At 43.4% G+C, this 26494-nt stretch overlaps 1 long non-coding RNA gene across 2 annotated transcripts in view; it reads right to left on the bottom strand.

The window, feature by feature from the left end:
- Window positions 1-26494, bottom strand: part of LOC309817396 — a 200587-nt gene that overhangs the window by 8395 nt on the left and 165698 nt on the right. For both annotated transcript variants that reach the window (XR_014296127.1, XR_014296128.1), the window contains one exon: window positions 5330-5439. This is a non-coding gene — a long non-coding RNA (uncharacterized lncRNA). The remainder of the gene's footprint in view (window positions 1-5329; window positions 5440-26494) is intronic.

Raw genomic sequence — 26494 nt, 5'->3', positions numbered from 1 at the left:
GTGGACCATGGTTGTTTGCCACCATTACAGCATCACGCCTCAAAGTTGTTTTCCAGAGTCTGCTTCAAAAGAGGCATAGAACTGATACCTAAGGAATGAATGCCCTGTCCAACCAGCTTTGGTATTGTTGCTTTTCTTAGAACATTGAGAAAATTAGCACATGTGGAAATCATGTATGTATTCAGTTTGTTCCCATTCTAACTTGACTCATGTTCGAAGAATGTGACATTGGATTATAGGACATTAAAACTGGGCAAAGGAGAAATATTTCCCTATTTGCCGTACACATGCATATATTCACGTACACACACACACACACACACACACACACACACACACACATATAAAGCCCTAAAGTGCAGGATCCAACTTCAGAGTGATAAATATATTCCATCCAGTCAATGAAAGGATCAAAGGAGAAATGAGAGAGAGAGAGAGAGAAGGTGAGAAAATGTAGTATAAAAAAGGCCAATTAAAAAAAATAGAACATGACTACAGAGGTAATATGATTTCAAGTAAATCATCTCTACTAACTTTTTAAGAGCTAGATTTTTAAAAGAAAATGTACAATTTAACTGGGCAGATATGTATATGTCTACTGAGACTTTGAATATACCTTATGTAATCAGCAAAACTTCTCCTTCCTGTATCCATGTTTTTGCTCTCCTTTGACGCTGACTCTGACCTTGGCCGTGTGACTTGCTCTGGTCAATGGGACAAAAGCAAAGGTGACAAGAGCAGAGACAAGAGAAGTGTTTGCACACCGAGCCTTTCCTCTCTCGCTGTTCTTGGAAATCTGCTCACTACGTGAAGGAGCTGGGCTAGTGTGCTGGCTGCTGAGAACCGTGCAGCCAATCAATCCCTCCACCTCAGCCAACAACCAGCCAACTCCAGAAGCAGCGCCGCGGACATGACCATGACACGACACTGAGCACAGATCTGAGTAAGCCCAGACAAGGCCAGCACAACGGCGCCGCTGAGCCTAGCTCACATTGTCAATTCACAGAAGCACAAGCTAAGTCAATGGCTGTTATTTTAAGCTCCTAAGGTGGAGCTTAAGCTTTAAGGTGGTTTGCTATGCAAACCTAACTGGTACGCTTGACATTATGACATGAAGTACAGCAGAAGGAAGTATAAGACAAGGTCCCTGCCAATAGGGACCCACAATCTAGTTGGGAACCGAAGAATGTAGAATAAAATAGCCAGGTAGTGACACAGCATGCTGTCAGCATTATGTTCTGGATTAATCAATTATAGAAAAGGTGCTAATTAGGAGGTACAAGCAGGAAGTGAGAAAGAAGTAAAAGGGGTGAGCTAATAATGTGTCTTTAGAGAAGGCAAGGTAGGACAGCCTGAACTCGTACAATCCAGGGAGGTACTTGGCGGGGGGACATGGGAAAGGAACACATGCAGAGAGGAGGGTAGCAGGAGGGCTCGGGGTCTTCTTGGCAGAAACTAACATCAAAACAGAAGGCAATAGGCAACTGCTCAAAAGTCAGAAATAATTTAATTCTCAGTTAAGTCCAATAATGTGCTTACCTTAGAGGCTGTACTGGGACGTTAATGAGGATGATGAACTGTCTGGATATCTAGGGTTCCATCTGCCCAGTCCTTCTCTTCAGAGCCCCGTGATCCCCATGGCAACTCTGGGCCATCATGTTATTACTCTGGGTCTTTGCTTGGCCCAACGAATCCTCCCAGAGGGAGAAAAGGGGGGGATTGTAAGTCCCTCTGTGAAGTTGTTAAATACAAAGCTTGGGAGATGCCATCAGCCATGCTTTCCTTCTCATGGGAGAGAAATGAAACTATCACAGAGAGACAGACATGAAAGTCAAGCACAGACCCAGCACCATTCAGGGCTCCCGAGCCGTGGGTTCACCCTGTGGAGGGAAGCAAAAGTTTTCCTGGACCCTTGTAGGGTGCCTGACTGGGTGTGAAAAGTAGACTGCCAGAGACAGATGAACAGGAGAAAAGGATAGACATTTCGTTAAGTTTTACCTGACATGGGCGCCTTCATAAGGAAAGGAAGACCCAAAGAAACAGAACTGGGTATTTTTATGCTGGGTTTGAGGAAGAGCAGACAGTCGTGGAGGAACACAACAGGCTAAGGGGTAGGAGGAAGGCTAGTAAACAGGGGAGACTTAGCATGTCCTGTTTGCTTAGATTCTTCTTGGTGTCTCTTTGTCTTGGGAGACAAAGATTCTCTTTCCTATGGGTATAAGGAGGGCATCCATCACATGAGGATTTTATGACCTTTTGCAGGGGAGAAGGTAGTTCTGCTGTTTTCTCAGACTCCTTTAGCTTAAAGTTTTCAACACGCCAAGGTGCTGTATTTGGGGGTAGAGTATCCTGAACCCCATCACTGGTCACTGTCCTTCCCAGGGTTTGGTTATACAACCCACTTGGATCTGGCTTAGGCTGGGTCTGCAACCAAAGTAACACACTGTGAAAACTGAGGTGCGTAATTAACACGTAGATCAAGATTTCCCCAAATAGAATCTGGGCTCTTTGCCCTCTTTCATGGACCTATCTGAGGGAGACTCAAACAAAAAAAATGCTACTGGGATGGGGATTTTTTTAATCGAAGTAAAGAAAGAGCATCAATTATGGTTCTGGGGAGACCAGAGAGAAGGAGAAAGATGTTCTTCGCGTGGAAGAGATGAAGACACACCCTAGGAAAAGGGGAAAAGTGATTGGAGAACTGGAGAGAGAAAACCCTCGCACCTGTCTTCCCACAAATCCTGTGTGTATACAAATGGAGCCAATCCCCAGTCCCCTAGCATTGTCACTTTGAGCAAATCCAGGATCTGTCAGGAGAGAGGAGAGGGGAAGGGACAGTGGGAGACAGCAGTGGCATCCTGAGAAGACAGGAATTCCGTTTCCCACACAGCTCAGGGAGCCCAGCAAGGAGAGCATTTCTGTCCACCTTGGTGGACTTCAGATGTGGTTAGGTCAGCGTCCTCATCTGTAAAATGGGTACGATGATCACCCGTAGCTCCAGGGCAGCCATTGGTGTTACACGAAATAACCCACGAGAATGCTGGAATGGTGCCTGGCACTCAGCACACATTCGGGACGTGTGAGTTATTCTGAAGAACTATTCAACAGTGAAAACCCTGTGGCCTCAAAAGGTCATATGACTGATCTATAAAGCAGAATATCAGGAAGAAAACAATTATAGTAGAGGTGAGTCTTCTGAATATGAGTTAGCCCACTACCACCTCGAAGGCATGGCCTCCAAGACCCTTGAGCAGAGCTGGGAGTCTGCATAGTTCTCACTGATCCCTGCTGGCTTCCAGATCCTCCAAAGGACAAAGAACGCAGACTCCAGGGAAGCTGTCCCACAGTCTGAGTGTGGTTGCCTGGAGGGGGCATCGTACGTAATAAGCAATTCTGTAGTTTCATAGAGTCCCTTTGGATGTGCCCCAAAGCCCGCCTGGCCCACCAGGCCACTGGCTCATTAATGGGGCATCTTTGTCATGCAAATGAGATCTCCAGCCAAGTACATTTTGGAAATGTTGGTAGAGAGAGACAATTGCTCATCCTTCTTTAGTGGCTGCACAAAGCAGTAAACACAGGAAAGATCAGCTTCCTTGGAATTCAGGCATAAAGGCAGCAGAGATAAAAGGCAAAGAGATTCTCTCGGTCAACTCTAGCTTCCTTCTGCTGTAGACTGTGGGGAGGTAGGACTGGACAGGGAGTTTCCATAAAGCACAGTGAAGCTAACAGAGCAAATAATGGAGACGGGGGTACTGCCTGCTCCCCTTCTGGGATGGTTAATTTTCTCGTCAGCTTGACTGGCCACCGGGTACCCAGAGAGCTGGTTAAACGTTAATTCTGGGTGTGTCTATGAGGGTGTTTCTGGAAGAGATTAGCACTTGTTTTGTTTTGTTTTTTGTGGTACGCGCGGGCCTCTCACTGCTGTGGCCTCTCCCGCTGCGGAGCACAGGCTCCTGACGCGCAGGCTCAGCGGCCATGGCTCACGGGCCCAGCCGCTCCGCGGCATGTGGGATCCTCCCGGACCGGGGCACGAACCCGTGTCCCCTGCATCAGCAGGCGGACTCTCAACCACTGTGCCACCAGGGAAACCTGAGATTAGCATTTGAATTGGTAGTTTGAGCAAAGCAGAGGCACCCCCCCACCCCCAAGTCGTGGTGGGGGGGCATCATCCGATCTGTTGAGGGCCTGAATAGAACAGAAAGGGGGAGGAAGGTTGAATTCTCCTGCTTCCGGCCCCCTTGGTTCCCAGGTCTTTAGGCTCAGACTCAAACCTACACCATCAGGTCTGCAGCTCTCAAGCCCTAGAACTACCATCCTTCCTGGATCTCCACCTTGTGTAGGGCAGACCTTGGGACTTCTCAGCCTCCAGGATTATGTGCACCAGTACCTTATAATAATTCTCTTCTATCATATTAATTCTATTTCTCCAGTATGCTTTCCTTCCCTCCCAGCACGTATTTCCAAGTGCAGAGACTAGAATGATGAGGGAAAATCACGTGCTCCCTGTCCCGTGGAGCAAACAGCAGCTGCTTGGCCAGTTGGCTGGTGGTAGCGAGTCTCGAGGGCAGAAGATTTGTGGTCAGGTGACATCTGTGATGTACGCAGCGAGAAGGACCTGCTCCTCCGAGGGTGCGTCTATGTCAAAAGTACCAAGAATAGGATGGCTTCTTCTTCACAAGACAAAGTCACTCCAGGGTCTTCTCTCCGTAGTTTGTGTTGAGTAGCATTCCCGGCCTGTGAAAGGGCTCACACAGCTCTGGGAATGAACTTCGGGTCCCTGTTTAGCTCTCGGGCCCCACCTGACCTCTGTTCTTGTGCTCTAGCCCCTCTGGCCTTCTGGGATGCCACAACCCTACCCCTTCCTTGGAGCCTTCGCCTCACTGCTGTTTCTGCTCCGTTGCCCCAACGCCCCTCTGCTGGCACCCCCAGCTGATCAGGCCACGACTAGTTCATGCTCCTCCCGGAGTTCAGTGCAAACATGCCCCACAGAGAAATCACCACTAACCTCTCCTACTAACGTCCAGTTTAATTTCTTCATAATGGTTATCCCTTCATGGCACTATCAGTCTCTGAAACTCTCTTTTTTATGTTTACTTGTTTACCAGTTGTTCTTCTTCTTTAAAGGGGTGGCATAGCCCGATGGTTGAGTCTGGACTCTACAACTAGACCCCCGGTTCTAATTCCAGCCCTGCCACTTTCTAGCTGCAGGATCCTGGGCACGTTTCTCTACCTCTCTGTGCCCCTCTGTAAGGAGGGTGTGTAGTAGCACCTATCTCGGGGGTGGGGGTGTCCCATGGGGGATGGGGGGAGGTCGGATGACATTACACACCTGGTGGCTGCTTGCTGTTAGCGCTGCTCCACATCGCCCGCTGGTATGTGTGTTTCATGACAGGAGGGTTACCCTGTCTCACCTCTTTACTCCGTGCATCTGCAAAGTGCCTGGAACATAGTAGGTGCACAATAAATGTCTGTTGAATAATGAATGGGTATCACTGATTCAAACTAATGGGGTCACAACCGATCAGCCAGTCTTTCAGGTATGCATGAAAGTTTTGTCAGGCTAGCCTTTCCTGGGAAATGTATTGTTCAGTAATAATAAATAAACAAATGTTTTATTCCATAAAAATGCATTAAAATTGCTAAATGAACCTAAAGAAAAAAGAATCATTCTAGAGAATAAAAATGTAAAGGTAAACCTAATGTCATACAAGTATTTTGAAGAAAGCATCTTCTGTCCTAGCTAGTATAGGTTTAGCCCTAGGTTGTAATTTCCTCGAAGGTAGTGGATGTTATATTTCTCTTCAACCTCAAGGGTTCTGTTTTCCTAAATGTATGTTGAGGAACTTTAGACTTTATGGGAGAAGTCTATTTGTGAACTTGTGCAAGTTCTTTCACTTGATATTTTTTCCATTCACTATAGTCAAGTAGAGCATAAAATACTTAATGAGAAAATATACTAATGATATTTTACACATTTTTGTGTTAACCCGACTCCCATGGAATTGACACACTGACATTTTGTCCATTTGTGTATCCATCTAACTCTTATGAATTTGTTCTGTTCCTTTAGCTCTAGCACCAGGAAATCTGCCAAGTTCCTTACATAACTTAACTAATTAAACTTCATGGGATTCTATAGGAGGTAGTATAAAAATCCTGTTTTATAATGAAGAAATTAAGAATCAGAGAGGTGAAGTGACTTGCCAAACATCACACAGCTATGAAGTGGCACAGCAGAGATCTGAACACAGTCCTTTAAACTGTAAATCCCATGCTGCTAACCACTACCTTAAAGGGTTACCCTGAGCAGAGGAGGGCAGGAGAGCTAAGCTTTGTGGTCATCCCACCAGGGCGCTTGATGCCTCCAGACCTGAAAGCCCACCTGATCTTCAGTTTGAAGGTCCCCCTTTTCAGCCCTCTATCTGTTACCCTGAGCTGGCCCCCAAGGGAAGCTTCCTAAAACAGTGCCAGCATCTGCCGCCCTTAATGGGACTTCCCAACCAACTACTACCGTCTATTGATTCCAGAGTTGGCGGGAATTCTCAGGTAGGTGCTTCATCTCCCATCCCGTTACAATGACACCTGTCCAGCACCAGCATTTCAAAATGGCACCATTTTTGAAGTTCATGGCCCCTTGTTAATTAATTCAGATATGTACTCTTTTTCAATTAAAATCTTCCTGTCTGGCCTGGAATTACTTTCACACTCACTGTCATAAACTGGCAGGTTCTTTAACTCTTATCTGTAACGTATTCATCTAAAAGATTTTTTTTTTTTTTTTTTTTTTTTGTGGTACGGGCCTCTCACTGTTGTGGCCTCTCCCGTTGCGGAGCACAGGCTCCGGACGCGCAGGCCCAGCAGCCATGGCTCACGGGCCCAGCCGCTCCGTGGCATGCGGGATCCCCCCGGACCGGGGCACGAACCCCCGTCCCCTGCATCGGCAGGCGGACTCCCAACCACTGCGCCACCCGGGAAGCCCATCTAAAAGATTTTTTACCACAAATTTGTACAACTAAAAAAATAAATCCTACGCTTTTAAACATAATGTGTGGGGGCTTTTTGTGTTTTTTTTTTTTTTAGACATAATGTGTTTTATGGCACCTCCTCTCTCAAGATAGTTATGTGACTATTTTCTTAAGGGAAAGTAACATGGATTGCTTTTAAAGGAAACTCACGATTTCCAACCAGATCAGGACTTAGAATGCCAAGCTGAAGACAGGGGCTAGGAAGCTGTGGCTTGGCACTAAATACAAACCCTATTCCACAAAGAACTCATGCATTTCTGTAAAATGGGACCGATGATACCCAACTCCTAAGAATACAGCAAGAATTAAAGGAGATAATACCTGTAAAGCATTTAACTCACTGTCTGGCACATCGTAAGTGATCCACCTAAATTTCCATTCAGTAGCTCAAGAGTTCCTTGGAGGGAATGCAAGATACACTTGCCTTGTTTTTAATTCTATTCAACAGAGAAAGCACAAAGACAGATCCTAAAGCCCCATGGCATGTAAGTTTCCAAACCCTCACTGGACGTTTAAATTCAGTTCTGCTTTTAAGACTTCCCTTAGGCCGTTCTCCGTTCTGAATCTGTACAAACCTCACTAGTTCTCACAGATAGGAATGGTCCCTACAGCTGCAGCATCAAAGCATTTATCTGGCCAAACACAGGCACAGTTTTGCAGGTAACCCCACTCAGGAAGCCTGAATGGAGGTGTTTACTAAGTGGGGAGGGGTTGTGGATGGACCGCATCACTTGACAGCAGTGTTTTAATATTGCTCTGCTTCTGTACACGTTGGCCAAACCATTGTTCAGTACTGTAAAGCCAACAGCCTGTACTTTTCCATTTAATTTTATTAGATTATTTCTAAAGAGAGTTTCCACACTGTTTGAAACCCATGTTTCCATTTTAAGCCACTGACGTTCATTCCAGTAAGAGCTCAGTGGCCTCTTTAGTTCAGAACAGGGAAGGAAAGGGTGTAGGTTTGGTACCCGTATTTATTTAAGATGCCCATCCCTTACTGGGGGGCAGACTTAATGCAGCCACATTCCTCATCCCACCCTTCTTCCTTGGCACTGTTCTTTTCTCCTCTCTGCCTCTTTTGTTATGCAGCCTTTTGAATAAATACCCAACCCGAAAAGCATCTTGACATGTTGTTTCCAATTAGCTTCCTCTGTAGATTTGGCTCCAATGCCAGCACCTGCAGAGGTGGCCGGTAACATCTACAAGGTTGTTTTTACATAACCGCGCAGCAGAAGGATAAAGCCTGTGCGTACAAGTTAAAGTGGTTTGGAAACCGATTTGAGAAACAAATATCCCAGGAAGTGATTAATAATTTAAACCCTGACCCAAGCTCAAAACAAATGTGGGACGACAGAGAAAAATGAGCCTTCTGCAGTGCCATGTTGGGACAAGGATGTGAGTGTCCAGTGAATAGGTGTGTGGCTCACGGCCAGAAGCCCTCAGCGTGTTGGTCTTCCCTGTCATTCGAAGTCAGCTTCCCTCCACGACACATCTGTAGAAGGGAACTGAAGGACACTAAAGAAAATACCTTGGGGCTTCCCTGGTGGTGCAGTGGTTAAGAATCCACCTGCCAATGCAGGGGACACAGGATAGATCCCTGGCCCGGGAAGATCCCACATGCTGCGGAGCAACTAAGCCTGTGCACCACAACTACTGAGCCTGCGTGCCACAGCTACTGAATCCTGCACGCCTAGAGCCCGTGCTCTGCAACAAGAGAAGCCACGACAATGAGAAAACTGTGCACCACAACGAAGAGTAGCCCCTGCTCGCCGCAACTAGAGAAAGCCCGCACACAGCAACAAAGACCCAACACAGCCAATAAATAAATTAATTAATTTAAAAAAAAAGAAAAAGAAAATACCTTGGATTCAGGCCAACTCATTTAAAACTAAAGCCAAAGTGAAGAGGTTCCTCTGGCTACCTGTTTCCCATAGATTTTTTTTTTTTTTTTTTTTTGGCTGTGTTGGGTCTTAGTTGCAACACGCAGGATCTTTCATTGCGGCGTGCGGGCTTCTCTCTAGTTGTGGCGTGCAGGCTCCAGAGCACATGGGTTCTGTAGTTGTGGCGTGCGGGCTCTCTAGTTGTGGCATGCAAGCTCAGTAGTTGCGGTACATGGGCTTAGTTGCACTGGGGCATGTGAGATCTTAGTTCCCCAACCAGGGATCGAACCGGCGTCCTCTGCATTGCAAGATGGATTCTTAACCACTGGACCACCAGGAAAGTCCCACCCATAGATTTTAATCCAATCACTTTGGCATTTGGTATCTGCAGCTTTCAATTGCCTTAAATCAGTGATTCTTCATCTTTTTGCACGCATGATCCCTCTGGCTGTCTGAGCGAGTCAGTGGGCTGCTTCTCAGGATAATATTTTAATTCATAAAATACAGTACACAGGATTTCAAAGGAAAAGAATTATTTTAAATACTTTTGTCAAAATATTATAAAAACAAATTTTGATAGAGTAATATATGTGGTTCTTTATTTGTTCTTCAGTTCCCAAATGTAATTCTTTCTAAACTTTTCTTTTGAAATAACTTTAGACTTACAGAATGTTGCAAAAATAGTAGAGTACGTTCAATACACACTTCACTCAGATTCCCCCAACGTTCACATCTTAGATAACCGTAGTACATCTATCAAAACTAAGAAATTAACATTGGTGCCATTCTCTGAACTTCACTGTGCACTGTATTTGGATTTCACTGGTTTTTCCATCAATGTCCTTTTACTGTTCCAGGATCCAATCCAGGGTCCCACATTGTATGTAGCTGTTGTGTCTCCCTAGTCTTTTGTGACCTTGACACTTTTGAAGAATACTTGTTAGTTATTTTTAGAATGTCCCTTAATTTGGGTTTATATGGTGTTTCTTATGATTAGGTTGTGATTACGCATTTCTCACAAGAATGTGTTTTCTTATGAATACATTTAATAACCAGCTACCTTCATAAGTGCAGCAAATAACTATCTATTTAATGCATTGAAAAGCTAACTACCTTAATACATAACTATCCTAGTTTTGAAGTGGTGAAGGGCATAAATGATATTTTGTGGGCTGCAACAACTAACATGTGGTATGAAAACATCTGTGACTTCTGTTCGTGACAAAATCACAAATACTGCTAATAATGCTGTGGATTGGTTCCAAGCTTGAAATTGGAGGGAATTGATACATATCAGCCAGGAAAATAAAGACTTTCTTCAATCCAAGTTCAAAGACCTCCCTGATTTCTATTTATGGATCTGGGGACCCCTGGTGAAGAACCCCTGTCCAGAGCTACCAATATTCACAGATAATAGAGATGAATAAACCATATGCTAAAAGTTATTGCCACAATTGATCTCCCCATTTTTGCCTAGAGACTTCAGAAAAATGAACACAGCTGGATAGATGATCTTTCTTGGAATGCCTCCAAATCATTCAGGTATAAATCCACAACAGAGCAAGGTGACTACAAGGTGACCCAATGGCTCTAAGGTACAAAGACTTCAGTTCTTGGGGGAAGTCTGAGGAACAGACAGCTCTTTGTAAAAATACAAGGGACTCATGTGGCAATGGAACCAGTGACTGACCTGATTTTTTACTACTTTCATGGAATGTCCTCGTTTGTGTGTGTATGTGTATTTTTTTCTTCATGCTACAACTCACATTTACAAACATATCTTCTATATGTTTCCATCCTCATGACTTTGTTTCTATCTGGATAGGAAGTTTCGAAGCAATGGTTTCCTGACCCTGGTTTTGAGACAGCCAATGTCCAGTGTCAGACAGGTCTGGGTACCGAGTCCTTCAGTTACTAAGGCCTAGAAGGGTGAGGATGGGGTGATGAGGCCTCCAACCCAAGACTGGGCTGAAGTGGAACCTGCAACAGTTAGTAACAATGTCCTGAATGACTCCATCATCTCTGAGTAAGAGCATCACGTGCATTATTCCCCTTAATCCCCCACCAACCAGCTGAGGTAGACACCTCATTTTATAGCCTAGGAATCAGCACCACAGAGAACAGCATCACAGAAAGCGTCTTAGCCCAAATTCAACTTCACGTCTGACTCCAGAGCCCTCGTTTCTAACCGCTGCACTGTTCTGTGACGGGTGGACCTATTCTGGCCCTACCTGGGGCTTCCCTTGTCACAAATCTACAAAGATAGCCTTGTTAGGCAAGGTTTTATTTCTCAAAGGCCTGGCTTGTATGGAATATAGTCAAAGGGCAGGGCCCTGGATCGGTGGCAGTTCTAACAACCAAATCTTCGAGGTATCAGGCCTTGGCAAGAGGGTCAGACAGTTGTGTGAGGTCTAAACAGGGATAAACACCTGGGAGTCATGAGAGCAGCCTGGATTACGAGGAGGGACACACAGAAGACTAAATTCCAGGGCACAATTCCATTCCTTATCACCCCCTTTCATGTTTCCTGCTGAGTGTGGATCTCATTAACTTACACTGGCTCCCAGGTGTGTGTGTATCTGGAATTCTACTTGTAATGCCCATAGAGGACCAGGAGAACCTTGAAAATAATTGGCAAGACAATGGGCTGATGCTTCTGGTGAGACGAAAAGAAGAGCTAACAACTCCTATGATACAGATGAAACATAACAAGTGTGCCTGCCTGGGTATCAAGCTCTTCTCTCATCACTGTTGATGATGGAATTCCCAAATTCTTTTCTTTTTTAATACAATTGACTTTTTTTTTAAGGCTTTATTGAATTTCTTACAATATTGCTTCTGTTTTTTTATATTTTGGTTTTTTGGCCACAAGGTACGTGGGATCTTAGCTCCCTGACCAGGGATCGAACCCGCACCCCCCCTGCATTGGAAGGAGAAGTCTTAACCACTGGACTGCCAGGAAAGTCCCTAGAACTCCCAAATTCTTATCTCATAACTGGCTAAAACAGCTTATAGATCTGACCCTCATATGTTTTATTCAGGCTACTCACTTTATTAGGACCCCACGTTTTCCTATTTATTGTATTTTCTTAATCTCTAGGAAACAAATTGCCCTAGTTTACAAAATAATTAGTAAGTTACTTTCAAAAGGAGCTTTTTTCATGTGCTTTGCAATATCATAGGAAAGTTGTGGGCCTTATTATCTGGCCTTCATCAACAGACCACTTCCAAGTGGAATGAAAATGGAAGGAAATTAGAATATATTTAAGAGACACTTTATTTCTTTAATTGGATGGATTCATAAGACTTCATAAATTTTGCAACTGTCAGTGAAAGAGACCTCACGGAGGGTCTTATAAAAATTTTAGTTAGGAATTTTACCCTTTAGACCTCCATGGAAAGAGGGCTCCAGGATAAATTTGGGATATTGCCACTCAGTTGTAAAAATGCTTTATTTGGATTATAGCAAATAGCCCCCAGCCAGAGCATACTATTATTAAATTACTTCTCCAGCATGAAGGTCATCCATGACTAATCATTTTCTAATTGGCAACTCAGTGCCAAGTTCTACTGTGTTCAGAGTTCCTGGTTCTGAGGGTTTTGCTAGAGCCAAGGAGATGTGTTTTCACGCATCTTTTTGTTGATTTTAAAATAAATCAGTCTTCACAGGAGAACAATCTCCCTTTCTTCATAAAATGTTGGGGCTATTTGTTCATTATTATTTAATTTCTTCCAACAAACACAATACAAGCCAGAGAAGTGACTGCAAACCCTTAGAAATTATTAGGTCCAAAGTATCTTTCATAACCACTGGTATGCTAAGGCATGCTAGTATACTGAAAGCCATCACAGGTATTGCCAACTTTTAAAATCATAATTATTAGCAATGCCATTGGTGGAATGTTGAGCTGGATAAATTAACATTATTAACATTATAAAAATGTCTGGAACTGGAGAATGCTTATTATAATATTAATTTAAAAATCGAGACAAATCATGTGTCTTAATATTAAGTAAAAAATCAAGAATCAAATCACGTGTATGTTAAAATATACAAATATTGTCTCTCATCTCGCTATCCTAATCCTTTAGTCAGAAAGAACAGCAAAAAAAAATTTTTTTCTTGAAGCAGAAAAAAGTCATCAAGACTATTAGTAAGCCAAACCATTCCATAAAACCCACTAGGACAATCCATTCGATCATGCTTAATCCTCAAGTGTCTTCCATGAAGCAAGAGCCAAGGGAAGCAATGTAGCTCCAACACCTTCAGTTTGTTGTCTACACTGATTATGACTGAGTCATTGGGAGATGATAATAGCTAATATTTACTGTTACTTTTCCTTGGATCAAGTGCTGTTTTTAGCATTGTACATCCTTTAATTCTCACAGTCATCACCCCAACTATTACCGTTCCCATTTTACTATCAAGGAAACTAAAAGGCTAGGCTTCTTCCCAGTCTGAACTTGGAGTCTACACCTTTAAACACTGCACTAATTTGCCTCCTCAAATCTGTGGGGTCTGTAAACTCTTGGATTTTACTTAAAACCCAAGTCCATTCCCCTCATGATCTCCTCTTCCCACTGAGAAAACTGCTCTCTCTTCTTCCTTGGCCTTCCTCCAGGTGGAACTTTCTAGACCACACATGCCTTTGCCCCAATTACTGCTTACTTCAAATGCATGTGGCATTTCTCATTGTATTATTATTGTCCTAGAGGAGCCCATAACTGGAGCAAAAGGAGTTGCCCCTGCTGGTTTTCATCTTACCTAGACCTCTGCTTCATTTAGTTGAACTCAAAAATGAGTTACTGGCTCAAACCTTTCTAGTCTCAAAAATGTAAACATTGTGCAGTCTCTTCCTCCTTAGGTTTCTCCTCATGTGTCACTTTCTTAACACACGTCATTTTCCTGTACCACCACACACAGAACATTTCCCCACATTCCTAAACCCGATTCAACCTACCACTTAACGTTTTATACATGTGTTTTAACCAAATACAATACCCTCCTCTAATACAAGACATTTTACTTCCAATCATACTATCAAACTCTATGAAAAACAAAAATGTTAGCACTTTCCTCTCTTTAGGGTGGGTGAATTTATAAGTAATTTTTCCCCTTTTTTTCCCAAAAACTTATAAGTATTTTAAATAAAATAAATAAATCATTTAGTTTAAAAAGGGAGATTCCCTTTTATTTCAAAACTAGGGAGCTCATAAGTGGTACTTAAAGGAGCCAATCAATGAGTAGTGTCATAGTTTAAAGCCTGAATCAGTTTTATCTCTTTCTTTATGACGCTCTCTAACTGCCAATTGTACATAGCTGACATGTGCCAGTGGGCCAGCCCCTGCTTATGGGTTATAAAACTATCCAGTCATATACAGTTCACATGATCCAATGGTAATACAACTGACAAATGTACAAAGTGAATATTATTTATGACCAATAATTCACAAATTTTATTTGGACCACAACTTCTGTAGCAATACCAAAGCTGAAACTTTGTAAATACAATGGCTTTCTTGGAGAATAAACATTCATACCCACTGCAAAGAATCTATGATGTCTGAAATAGACAAATTATCTTCTTGCATACAAAGCAGTCTTATGTTTTTCTTTAGAAAATAATTGGCATATTACAATTACAGCTCTGAGTCGATTTGATCATGCATGAGCCAAGTGCAAGAGGATGCATCTGGCTTTATTAAGGGAATGCATATTGCAGGAGTTCTAGAGAGCACGGAAGCAAAAGTCTTTACTTTCCTTCCCTATAACCAGCTGCCTTGAAGAAATGCTTACCTTTAATATAAGAAAACGATTCATAAGGCATTGTAAATATCTCCTCGGTTAAATTCCACACTTGATAGTCAACGACGGGGCCAAGAAAATGGACCATCAGGTCCCAATGTGCTGGAGACTTTACCAGGTCGAATGACAAAGTGTGTAAATACATGAGCTGGCCATGGGGTAATGAGCCATTGAGTCACCAAATAGGGTTGCCCAAGAATGGTTTCCATCTGGCACCTTAAAGAAAGCCAGGAACTTCAGCCCTGCACAGCAGAAGAACAAGGGTGGGACTGGCTCTGCTTTGCTTGCCATCTGCAGATTTAATCCCAGTTGTGTTGGAAGAGTCTCTCCTCTTCTTGGCTTTCACATATCCCAAGAGTCACCTTTAATTAAGAATAACAACAGGGGCTTCCCTGGTGGCGCAGTGGTTGAGAGTCCGCCTGCCAATGCAGGGGACACGGGTTCGTGCCCCAGTCCGGGAAGATCCCACATGCCGCAGAGCGGCTGGGCCTGTGAGCCATGGCCGCTGAGCCTGTGCGTCCGGAGCCTGTGCTCCACAGCGGGAGAGGCCACAACAGTGAGAGGCCCGCATACCGCAAAAAAAAACAACAACAACAAAAAAAAAAGTTAAACACTCTCGACTATGCACACCCATCTGAGTATTGCCCTTTCTTCTTACATTCACAGCCAAGTTTCCAAGAGGAGGGTTCCTATTCGATCATGGGGTTAGTTTAGGGCAGTCTTTTTTTTTAATTTATTTATTTTATTTATTTTTTATTTTTGGCTGCATTGGCTCTTTGTTGCTGCATGCGGGCTTTCTCTAGTTGCGGCGAGTGGGGGCTGCTCTTCATTGCAGTGCACGGGCTTCTCATTGCGGTGGCTTCTCTTGTTGGAGAGCACAGGCTCTAGGCACAAGGGCTTCAGTAGCTGTGGCTCGTGGGCTCAAGAGTGCAGGCTCGGTAATTGTGGTGCACGAGCTTAGTTGTTCCGCAGCATGTGGTATCTTCCTGGACCAGGCCTCGAACCCGTGTCCCCTGCACTGGCAGGAGGATTCTTTTTTTTTTTTTTTTTGCGGTATGCAGGCCTCTCACTGTTGTGGCCTCTCCCGTTGCGGAGCACAGGCTCCGGACGCGCAGGCTCAGCAGGCCTAGCCGCTCCGCGGCATGTGGTATCTTCCCAGACCGGGGCACGAACACGCGTCCCCTGCATCGGCAGGCGGACTCTCAACCACTGCGCCACCAGGGAAGCCCTGGCAGGAGGATTCTTAACCACCGCGCCACCAGGGAAGCCCTAGGGCAGGCATTTTTGTGCCACATTAAGTCAGCTGAGTCAAAATGGGAAATTGCTGCTCCTTATTACCAGGCAATGGATATGACTGACATTACCTCAATATTACTCCATTCCAGTCTCTTATCCAACCTTAATTCCAAACACAAGTATAAGGACGTTTATCTTATTCATGTCTGTATTGCTTACATGATTTATAGGTTTGAGAAATTTTATGATTAAAAAATAAAGGTCTACCCTGGAGCTGAGAATAAGAGCTCACACTGTGAGCTAACACCTCAACACCCCCACGGGCCAAAGATAAGAGATCAAGTAAGGTCGACATAACTAAGAACCTCTAAACAGAATGTGATGTACTCTGAAAATTTCAAGTGGAAAATGGGCTAAGTTCCACTAATAATAGGCATCCATAAGTGACATCATTAACATGGCGACACAGGTGGTCCCCAACACAGTACCCCTCACAAGGAGACCAACTAGCAACTATCCAGCTATAGACGAGATGCCACTGTGAAAATCCCAGAACCAGAAGGTGAGGCTGAAGCATCCCCTGGACCATAAAGACTGAGAAGGATGCACTCTGACTGCATCACCCCTCCTCCAGGCTGGCACGGCACTTCCCCGGAGGGGGGCCCCCCGGGCCTGTGGCTTCTCCAGTGGGAAAAGAGAATCAAAGATGAACATCCAGCTTCCACAATATTGGAAGCACTTCCCAGAGGCTCACTCAAGTCTGACCTCATGGGGGTCACTAGGGCAATCTACTGAACTAGACCATGGAGAAGGGGGGAGGGGCTTACCGAAATTGATGCTCAGATCTTATTGGACCCCATTCCTGAGCAGAGATCCCAGCCAATGGCTCTGCCCATCTACAGAGCTGAGCTGGAGGCCTCATTTAGCCAGTCTTGAAAGAAGCCAGAGGGGGAAAAAAACAGCTTAACTGTAGAGTAACAAGTACAAGAATTACATCCAACTTCTCCTTAAATACTATGCAAGCAAGAAGAAAGTGGGATGAAATATCTAAAGCGACGAGAGAAGACTTTGAAAGGCAAAAGGAGAAGAAAGCTTTGTAAGAAGAATGTGGACAGAGTGAACTCTACACCTTGATGTCGGGGGGTCTGAGAGTCAAGGGAAATACTCTTCTGTCTCCTGCCTGGACCTCTTGGGGATGAAAACACTGCACTTTCTGTCTAACTCACCTGCATGATAGAGAGCATTACAGAGTTGCAATCATGGCAACTCTTGGTGTTCAAGACACCTCACCTCCCTTGAATCCAAGTGGTGTGTAAGAGAATCCTGAACTTTATCATGACTCCAACCCTGGTATGAGGTTTGCAGAGAGAGAGCAAGTACAAGGGTGAGATTGACAATGAGAGGGAGAGAGACAGAGAGACCGCTTCTGGGGTCACATGGTTAAACATGACATGCATTATTGCAACAAAATGTGCCATGATAAGAGCCGGGGGAGACGTAGTTACAGCTCCAAGACTGAGTTCATATGGATGCTGGAGTGAGAGTGGAACCCTGCCTGGTCCACACGTGCATCATTGATTTCAAGATCACTTTAGACAACAAGTAGTGGACATAGTTCACCTCTACAGGTACCTCTACTAATATCCCCCAGGGTAATGGAGCTGTCTAGGTGGCTTAGGGCTTCTGAGCTCTAGTCTGTAACTGGGACACAAATGTAAATGAGCCTCAGCTGACCTGAGAAATCACTGTATTTCAAAGGGGCAAGAGCACGAGTAAACTAGTTTGGATTATACTAGAGAGATAGCATGCAGAGTCATCCAACATTTTCAGTTACAAAATCAAAGAAGATTACATGTATAGCACCCCTGGATTTGAGACTAAATTTCATATGCATTGCATTTCTTTTTTAAAGCTAAGAGTTTGTTTGTTCTTTTAGACTTATCACGACATCCTCATGTAAAAAACAACACAAGAAACATTTTTTTGGCCGCGCCATGCAGCATGCCAGGGAAAGTCCCCAAAAAACATGTTGACATGACTGCATGTCAAAACTAGCTATGTGAAAAAGTCATATACCAAACTTTCAGTTATAAAACAAATAAGTCCTAGGGATGTAATGCACAGCATGGTAACTATGTTACCGAATTATATATTTGAAAGTTGCTAAGAAAGTAGATCTTAAAAATTCTCAACATAAGAAAAAGATTTTTAACATAATGTTAAATGTCAAGTATATCTCAATTAAAATGTATAAATAAAAGTAATCTACCCAGGACTTGAGGATTACAGGGGCAGTTTGAGAATAGATTGCCCAAAATATTTTCTTTTTGCCATACAAAATAATAAAGACACCGCCAAGAAAAAAGTAGTAAACATCAACAAAAAAGACGCCATCATAAATTAAAGGGAAGAAACATATGGCACACTTTGTGAAAAGAAAAATTCAGTGAATAAAATAGCCAAAAATGTCTAAGAAACAGAATAACTTATTCTAGCTAAAGCTTAGTTCATAACAAACTTTAAACTCTTAAATACCATATAATTATTAGGAAACATAATTAAATAAACAGCTAAATCAAAAAAAAAAGAATAAAATTAGCTAAAGGAAAACAGAAGGGAAAAGTAAAAAAGAGAAAGTCAAATAAGGAGTTAGAAACAAAATAAGAGATCAAAATAAGAAATAAAATAAGAGAGTCAAATAAGGAGTTAAAAACAAAATAACAAACCCCCAAACACGTTTAAAACAAAATGACAATAAACTATAAATGACAATACACTATAAAAATAACTCAATTAGGAAAAAGAGGCAAGAATATGGAACTATAAAAGAAGTAAAATGTTAAAAGGGAAACACTAATTGATATAGAGAGATTTAAAAATAATCACAAAACAGAACATTTCTAAAAGCTTTGGGAATAAAATGGAAAGTCTAGCTCAATTAATTCTAGAATAAATACCAATCTTTCTCTACCTGTGCACCCAGCATGGTAGCCACATGGAGCAATTTAAATTGAAATCTACTTAAATTAACTTAAAAGTTCAGTTCCTTAGGTTCACTGGCTGCACTTCAAGTGTGCAGTAGCCACATGTGGCTAGTGGTTACTGAATTGGGCAATGCAGATAAAGAGCATTTCCATCATTGCAGAAAGTTCTATCAGCCAGCACTGGTCTAGAGAGAAGACCATCATTTTCATTAGTGTTTGCACAACATTCCAGCCCTGTAGTTGCCCATGTGGAACTGTTTCCTGATGTGATGACTATGAACACCACCACAAATAAACACACCTGCTGAGGTCTCTTTGTCTTAGAAACCTAAATAAGCTCAGCCCAAACTCTGCCTCAACACTCTTGTGGTTTTAAGTCCTGCCGCAGATTTCTGGATGTACTCATGATCCCTTTGTTCCTATGGCGACCTCTGTCTCCCAGATTCCTGCTGTCTTACCACATCAACCCAGACATCCAGCCAGCCCCTTGACATTGTTTTCCACGCACGAAATATCCCACCCACAGAAAATGCTTATGAGTAGGGTTAGGGAAGAGAAGACTTCCCGGTGCAGTAAAACGAAAGTTGTCAGTTTAATATCAGGCATCTTGGAATTTCCTCCAGGTGCCTAAGCATAGAGCATCCTCCACCAGCTCCTAAACTCCAGCATCACCACATGCTGGTATCTCCTCTCTCCCCACCTGTTTCTCACTCTTCTCTCCTGCTCTCAGGCACACCACGCATACCTCTTCTGGTGCCACACAGAGCTCTTTAGGCGTATTTTATAGTCCTGCCTCTTTTCACACCCTTTCCCCCTCAGGATCTCAGCTACTAAAAGAAAAGCTACTTTTGGTCATTTCCAAATAAGAAACACTCTAGTACTAGTAGCTATTAAGAGAATGGACATTTCACCTCCATATATGAGCACAATTCCTGCTTTCTTTGAACCCCTTAAAGCCTGCATCATTATATAGATTCTTTACGCTGTTGCAGTATGCTAATGGAACAGAAGGAATATGTTATATGCCAGGGAGAGGCTATCCTCTGAGTCACAGAAAGGCTTGCAGTGGACAGGAACTCACAGCTCTACTAAGCACAAGACTCAGAATCTCAGAGTATGGCAGTGTTAGATTAGGAGGATTTTAAGATCCCACGGAGCTAAAAAGGATTAATGCAAACTTTTCAGGTTATGACTATTTTTTCCTCAAAGTCACCTAAATGAGAATGATTCTTATTTCTACATAAAAATAAACATCTGAGCCTTCATTCCTCAACACACGACTGTTACCTATAACCCCAACATTGCTTTAATTTCCTGGGTAAGTAGCTGAAACAGAAGCAGAAAACCATTTTGGGGACTGGCTCCTCTCATTCAGAGTTTCTTTTTCTTTTTTTTTTTTTTAATGGTGAGCTGTTTTTCGGTTTTTTGGTTTTTTAAATTTTATTTATTTTTGGCTGCGTTGGGTCTTTGTTGCTGTGTGCAGGCTTTCTCTAGTTGTGGTGAGTGGGAGCTACTCTCGGTTGTGGTGCACGGGCTTCTCACTGCAGTGGCTTCTCTTGTTGCAGAGCATGGGCTCTAGGCACATGGGCTTCAGTAGTTGTGGCTCGCAGGCTCTAGAGAGCAGGCTCAGTAGTTGTGGCGCACGAGCTTAGTTGCTCCGCAGCATGTGGGATATTCCCGGACCAGGGATCAAACCCGTGTCCCCTGCACTGGCAGGTGGATTCTTAACCACTGCACCACCAGGGAAGTCCCCAGAGTTTCTTTAACATAGTGGTTCCCCAACCTTAGGGTTCCCCAGGATGCCCTAGAATTCTCATTGAAACACAGAGTGCTTGGCCTCACCCTGGAGTTTTTGATTTAGTAGGTCTGCAGTGAGAATGTCTGTTTCTAAATGCAAATTTGGAGAATTTAAAATTTAAAGATTAAACCTTTTGTGCGTTTGTGTGTGCACATGCACACATGTGAGCATGGACTGACACTACATGTCTCCCGTAAATGCGGGCTTATTTTTCAGTTTTCATCTTTATAGCCTAGACTCCTTCCAATTCCCCAGGCAGACTGGGGAAGATTTGGGGGACACAGAGATGACAGCACACCTGATTGATTATCCCACCTACATTCGGCAGATGGCGTTTAATCCAAACCAGAGACTTAGAACCCCTAACTGGCTTCTGATTACCACAGAAGACAGGACGCTTCTGGCAGACAAGGTTTTCAGAGCTTTCCAGGCAAGGGAAAATAGATCAGTTATAATGGTAAGGCCAGCCACACTGGGACTGCACCTCAATTTTCGAGGATTCTTTGTTGCAGGAATAAAGTACAGGTAGCTATGGGGTAGGGAGAATAAAAGGGCCTATGATTCTGTTGGCCCGTTTGCATGTTTACCTTCATCAGGACAACTGTTCTCCCAGAACCCTCTTAGACCCTGGGATTTCCTTGTCCTGAGCTCTCTTTAAACCTTGGGGACCATCTATTCACCCTGACAATTGGTAGCTACCTGTCTTGGCCAATCTTACCATAACAATTGGCTGCGATGTGTCTCATCCAATGTTGCTTCCTGCTAAAACTGAAAACTGTAGGTACTGGGACTTCCCTAGTGGTCCAGTGGTTAAGACTTCGCCTTCCAATAGAGGGGGTGTGGGTTCAATCCCTGATTGGGGAGCTAAGATCCCACATCCCTTGCAGCCAAAAAGCAAAACATAAAACAGAAGCAATAGTGTAACAAATTCAATAAAGACTTTAAAAATGGTTCACGTCGGGGCCTCCCTGGTGGCGCAGTGGTTGAGAGTCCGCCTGCCGATGCAGGGGATACGGGTTCGTGCCCCGGTCCGGGAGGATCCCATGTGCCGCGGAGCGGCTGGGCCCGTGAGCCATGGCCGCTGAGCCTGCGCATCCGGAGCCTGTGATCCACAACGGGAGAGGCCACAACAGTGAGAGGTCCGCATACCGCAAAAAAAAAAAAAAAAAAAAAAGGTTCACGTCAGAAAAAATCTTTAAAAACAAAAAAAGAAAGAAAACTTTATGTACTGCACGGTTCCATTTTAACTGAGTATTTTATACAGGGTAACATTAATAACCAGAGATTGTTCACGTGTAATTACACGGGACCCCCAGACATCATGACTCTCAGATGGAGAGTCCCGGTAACCCAATGCCATTCAGAATAATTAAAGCTTTCTTCTTGTCATCTGTTTTATTCTTCTGAAATTGGAATGCAAAAAAATTCACAATTCATTGAGTCAGCTTGAGGTTTAGCTCAGTTAGTTAGGTTTTACAGTGAAGAATTACTTTGTTATTAAGTCTTTTATAACAAAAAGGGAATTGTGTTTAAAACAAAGTCCATCTTAAATCATGAGAAGTTGGATTATCTTGCAGCTCAGAGGCAATGCTTACCTGAACATACATTACTAGAGTGCACGAACCAGAAGTGTCCTGAAAATGTTTTACTACTTCTCCACTAATTGAAGAGGAGGATGGTAAGAAAGGAAGCCCTTGGTAAAGCTGTGAATTCGTGAAAGACTGTCTTTGTTCACAGCCTCCTCCTTCAGCTTTTACCTTTACCTGATTGGATATATGGGTGTATTCTTGCAACTTTTCTATAATACTTAAATCATTACAAAATAAAAAACACTAACTATACAGTGACTTTGGTTATTATTGAGTGAAAGATAGGTCCTGACAGTAAACACACTCTTCACTTTTCTGATACTCTGCATTTCGCCTCTATTCCTTCAAAAATATTGCTATTCTTAGTCATGCTGTTTCTGGGGAGAAAAATAAAGTTTTTCTAGAATACGATTTCTGTTAATTTCATTAAAAGAAAAATGTATCATCTATGAATTCAAAGCTCTCCACTGGGGTTCCCCTGGTGGCCCTGTGGTTAAGAATCTGCCTGCCAATGCAGGGGACACAGGTTCGATCCTTGGCCCGGGAAGATCCCACATGCCTCGGAGCAACTAAGCCTGTGAGCCACAACTACTGAGCCTGTGCTCTAGAGTTCACGAGCCACAACTACTGAGCCCAAGTGCCACAACTACTGAAGCCCGTGTGCCTAAAGCCCATGCTCCGCAACAAGAGAAGCCAATGCAGTGAGAAGCCCACGCACTGCGATGAAGAGTAGCCCCTGCTCACTGCAACTAGAGAAAGCCTGCGCACAGCAACGAAGACCCAACAGAGCCAAAAATAAAAACAAATAAATAAATTTATTAAAGAAAAAACTCTCCACTGCTACAGTCACCAACCCTAATAGCTAATATTGAGTACTATAATATGCCAGTCACTTTGCAAGTTGCTTTATTCCATGGAATCCTCATAAAATCTTTAGAGGTAATTTCAGATGAGGAAACTGAGGCAGGGAGGTGAACTAAACGGCCCAATGTCAGTGTGACAACAAAAGTCATGCTGTCTTCCAAAGGTGGGAACTCATTTTTTGCTTCCCATTGGAGGGGGAAATCCAACACCCCACAGGGAGAAGGACAGCTCCCATAATAGACCTTGCTGGCTGTAAAATAGACTATTTTATAGGGTGATATAAAAAGCAGGCAGAAAGGTGATGTTAATGACACTGGAGACTCCTTCTTGGTATCTTCGCAATTCTAGATGCTGAGCGGGAAAATTTCTCTGTCCCTAATTACTTTTGACAGTCTTGAAAATGAAGTCAGGTCAAAGTTACAGTCAGAATATTCAGGCTGCAGCCGAATTTATTATGAGAGGGCAGAGAAGAACTTGATTTTAGTATATACAACTCAGTCATTGCTTAAAAAAAAAAAGAGCAGAGGCAAAGGTGAAAACATATATAATTGAAGGAACAATAATAATAATAATTATGAAGATGCAAGGTACATTCCTATAGAACCCAGTAAATACCCACGTCAGTGCTTAAATCATAGCTTGTAAATTTATCTGTCCTCTGTGATGCTAAAGCAATGTTCTAAGCCTGCAAAGAAATGATGGAACTGAATAATGAAAAGAACGAAACAGAACACTGTCCTTGCAACTTCAATGGCCCTGTTCTTCAAAAGAACTCATCATCTCTCATGGAGAGACCCAGAAACTCTTTAGAAACACGTTCCTTCCTCGTCCTGTGAATCTGCCCCGTTTGCGTGGGCCCCCCGTTTCCTCCTGCCATTTCCCCTGTCTCGCCCCTGACGCTCTTCTTGACCTGTTTGGGTCCTGCCACCCTCCACGGTCGGCCCAGTTTCACTCTTCCAACATCCCACGCAATACAAATGTCCTCTCCAAGACAGTTATCACACATGGTCTCGTGATCATTCTCAAATTGTTGTCTTCAATGGCAGTTTAAATCTTGAATCCTATTTTAACGTTTAGTATATCGCAGCTTTGTGTTTTTATCCAGTTTGGAAGTTTTTTAAGGCCAGGTTTGTGTCCAGCGTGACTTGATGGAGAGTGGGACCCTTGGCTCTGGTAGAAATGGCAATGGGGCTGTTGGACCAAAGTGGAGGTGGAGGCGGGGGGAGACAGCCCAAAGATGCTGGGGCAGAGGTGAGACATACAGTAAGCAATTTATAAGGTACAGAGCTCGAGATAGAGAGAGGTCAGGTAGATCCAGATAAAGAAATGGGGAGAAAAAAAAAGGATTGGGGAGAGTAGTACTAGAAGTTTGGAAGCCAGGGTCAGATAAAATTAGCTGCTGACTCTGAACGTTGAAGATGTTTTAAACAACATGCAGAGAAACTGCAAACTGCAAAAACGAGGCAGAATGATGTAAAAGAAAGAACATAAGCTTAGGAATCAGGTGGCTGTATTTGGATTCTGATTCTACCACTTCCTGAGTCAGATCAAGCCGGTTCCTTCAGCTCTCTGAGGTTTCCTCAGCTGTAAAAAGGAGATAAAACGACTTATCTCTAAGTACTGATCTCTAAGTACTGCTGGGAGGATACAATGAGATAACGTATGTGAAGAGCCCGTCATGATGTCTACACCCTGCAGCTGTGAATGCATGCCCCTTTCTTTCTACTACAGGGGAAATGTGAGAAGAATTAGAGGATTGGAAGTGGGAAAACATGGGAGATATTTTGAGATCCAAGGGCCAACCTAACATACATGTAGTAGACGTCTGAGTTCCAACTCCATGATGATGAAAGAAAGAAGAGGACAAGGGAAAACAAGTGCTGATCATGCACCTCTTATGTCTCAAGCAGTCTGTTGGGTTCTAGGGAGTCATGGATAGTGAATAAGACACAGTCTTTGCAGCCTGAATCCCAAATAACCGGAAGTCTCTTGTAGCGGATTAAATACCCAAAATCTGGAAAATTTAAATAACATTATTTAAAGACAGAACATAAGCTGGAATAGGGACTTCCCTGGTGGCGCAGTGGATAAGACTCCATGTGCCCAATGCAGGGGGCCTGGGTTTGATCCCTGGTCAGGGAACTAGATCCCACATGCCACAACTAAGAGTTTGCATGCCACAACTAAGGAGCCCACATGCTGTAACTAAGGAGCTAGCCTGCCGCAACTAAGACCCAGCGTAAATAAATAAATAAAATTTAAAAAAGAAAAAAGAATATAAGCTGGAGTAAATAATTACATGCTAGTCAGCTTAACACCATTTGTGGAAAAATACTAGAAACAGTTTTGTGAAAGGAACAACTTGACAATCATAAGGTAATTTGATTAGGAAGAGGCAATATGCTTCTAACGGGAGCGATGTTCTGACAGCTCACTTGTTGGCTTTCTCTCACAAGTCATTTACTGCCATTGTGTCTGACTTCAGACCAACACCCCTCCTAATAACTATAGAGAATTTGGACCAGTAATCATATGATAGCTAATAGCTTAATATTTTTTTAAGTGTGGAAATAGAAAAAAGAATAAAAACAAAAGAATCCAATTTTAAGATATCTAAATGTTGAAGGTGAAAGAGACAGTATGTAAAGAATATATAGTTCAAATCTGAGAAAATCCCAGATAAAATGTGAATTTTTAAATTTCCACAGAGTTTGCATTTAGAACATGGGTAAGTATTCTCATCCTTTCAAAAATACTGTATGGAGGGCTTCCCTGATGGTGCAGTGGCTGAGAGTCCGCCTGCCGATGCAGGGGACACGGGTTTGTGCCCCGGTCCAGGAGGATCCCACGTGCCGTGGAGCGGCTGGGCCTGTGAGCCATGGCCACTGAGCCTGCGCTCCGCAACGGGAGATGCCACAACAGTGAGAGGCCCGCGTACCGCAAAAAAAAAATAAAATACTGTATGGAAACCAAAAGACTCGTTGGAAAATTTTAGTTAATGAGTGCATTAATCAATGAATGCATTAATAAACTAAGGACCATTTAATGAAGATGGTTAGTGGAGGTACCTGGGATGAACCTACCCCAATGCCTCAGATAACACATGGCACAGTCACCCCCCTTGATTTTCTCTTCGCCCTGATCAAGAGCTCCGCCTGAAAGTCAGACGCTGGAAGGTGGCCGATCAATGACTTCTGTCCAGCCATGAGGACGTCCGGCTCTCTGTCCAGGCACTCTATGAAGGCTCCAGGTAGAATGTGGTGAGGGCACAACCATCTATTCTGGGTCAGCTTCATGTCAGATTCACTCCAT

Source organism: Mesoplodon mirus (genome assembly GCF_964341445.2).
Source record: "Mesoplodon mirus genome assembly, chromosome: 15".
NCBI classification, from domain to species: Eukaryota; Metazoa; Chordata; class Mammalia; order Artiodactyla; family Ziphiidae; genus Mesoplodon; species Mesoplodon mirus.
The sequence above is the reverse complement of the archived record's forward strand: the minus strand, read 5'-3'. Positions and strand labels throughout refer to the sequence as shown.